The sequence below is a fragment of the Bison bison genome, unplaced genomic scaffold, assembly GCF_000754665.1.
Source record: "Bison bison bison isolate TAMUID 2011002044 unplaced genomic scaffold, Bison_UMD1.0 scf7180017864369, whole genome shotgun sequence".
NCBI classification, from domain to species: Eukaryota; Metazoa; Chordata; class Mammalia; order Artiodactyla; family Bovidae; genus Bison; species Bison bison.
In genome coordinates, this window is record NW_011494941.1 from 4,684,775 (window position 1) to 4,686,950 (window position 2,176).

The window sequence follows — 2,176 nt, forward strand, 5'->3', positions numbered from 1 at the left end:
TGGATAATTTAATGGAACTGCAATAGGAAAAAAAAGACTTTTTTTGTGTCTTTCAGTCTTTGACTGAAATAAAATTAAAAGACAAAATTAAAGGGGAGATACTGGTATAACTAAAAAGGCATTATTGATAGGCATTAGGTTTAGAAAGTGGATTCACTGTTACCAAGAACCCATGGAGCTTTCACAAAATGAGCACACACTAAGCTACATAGAAGACTCTGAAATGCAGGTAACAAAGTTAGTACAGGCAATGAGCTGGAGTGTCAAATTTAGATCTTAATGAAATACTTCTCAAATGCTAACAAGAAAAATAAGCACCCCTACCTTTCTAGTCACAGCTTCTTTCCTGAACTTTGTCCTGGAGTTCGAGGCCTGGGTATGTTCTTGTCTACTGATGTCTCCACCTGCAAGTCCACAGGCATCGCCTCATCACATTGGAATCTTCTCCCATTTTCCCTTGCAGACGTGCCCCCCCCCGGTCCCTGCGCTGTGAACAGCACCTCGCCCACTGCTGCATCCGGGCACCTGACTGTGACTGCCACTGTTGGCCTCAGCTCCTCACTGCCCATAGCCCCCTGTATCCCTGAGGTCATCTGGTCCCCCACATCCTGCCTCTCCCAACTCTCTCTTGTCTGGGCCCCCCAATCTTATTCCCCGAGTTTTGCTGCCATATGCCACTTCAAAAATGCTAAATTTCTTTCCTGTAAGCACTTCCAGGGCTTATCCACTTATTTATTATTGTATTCCCAGGATTTAGCATACTGTTTCCACATACTAGGTACTTGGATGTTGGTTAAATAAAAAAAGGAAGAACACAGAAGCAAATTTTCTTAAAAATCATGGCTCTTTCCAGTACATCTCCCAGGTTACAATAAAACAATTTTTATTGATGCTTGTACTTTATTAATGCAGTGTGGCTCCCTGCTACTACCATGGAGCAGCTCAGATACATTTTGAATGGTAGTGGGAGATGGCTGATCCAGAGGACTCTCCAGGCAAAGACAGGCCGAGATTTTGGCCTTGTAGAATTGAAAAAAAAATCCCTAATCTTTATGAATACACTGAACAATTTGTCATAGACACAAACCAAGTGTGTGCATGTGTGCATGTTTAGGATTTAAAGATGTCACTATGAGCTGTAAACAAAACAAGTTTAACAAAGCTGTCCCATGTCCTACTGACAACTTTTATGTCTGCAAACCAGTTGCTGGAGGTGCCATTTTTATTGAGCCCAGCTTATATTTTTCTCTGCTATTTAGGAGCCACCTATTTCATGCTTAGGAATTAGCATTTAAAAATATAAATATAGAAAGTCAAAGTTGTGCTTGCTGTTGATAGCTCCTATTAAATACCTGATTCAATGAACAAATATTAACCCTGTCAAGTTTACTCCTTTGTTTAAAAAATAAAAAACAGCTGTATTATGGTACATTTCAAGCACATGTGAACAGAGGAGTAGTGAAGGGATACCACCCAGCTCCAATATTTATCAGCTCATAACCTACCCTGTTTCATCTACACTCCCATTCACATCTCCCATTTCCATGTTCTTTTGAAGGAAATCTAATAGGTCATTTTATGGCTCAGCTGGTAAAGAATCCACCTGCAATGTGGGAGACCTGGGTTTGAACCCTGGGTTGGGAAGATCCCCTGGGAAGGGAAGGCTACCCACTGCAGTATTCTGGCCTGGAGAATTCCATGGACTGTATAGTCCATGGGGTTGCAAAGAGTTGGACACAACTGAGCAACTTTCACACACATGTATATCTAAAAGATAAACTTTTAAAAAGTACCATACCATTATGAGACTTTAAAGATTATTCATTTCTAACAGCATTCTGTACTGAGAGGAACCAGGGCTCCTTGGAAAAAGGACCGATTCTAGGACTGGGACAGGGAATATCCGAGTTGACTCTGGAGTATCTTGCAGTGTCAGAAGGATATGCTCCCAAAAAGAACAATGATGAGGTATGTCCAAGGGACACAGGGAGCTTCCAGTGGCCAAGTCTGGAATGGTTTGAGCAGCAAAACAAAGTAGTATTGGATCATAATCCAAAGGATAACAAATATCCCTCAGTCCATACTACTGTCTGGAGAAGGCGATGGCACCCCACTCCAGTACTCTTGCCTGGAAAATCCCATGGATGGAGGAGCCTGGTAGGCCGCAGTCCATGGG

The 2,176-nt window shown here is 42.1% G+C and overlaps 1 protein-coding gene across 1 annotated transcript in view; it reads right to left on the reverse strand.

Moving 5' to 3' along the window:
- The window catches only part of RAI2 (retinoic acid induced 2), a 10,458-nt gene that overhangs the window by 1,151 nt on the left and 7,131 nt on the right, over positions 1-2,176 (reverse strand).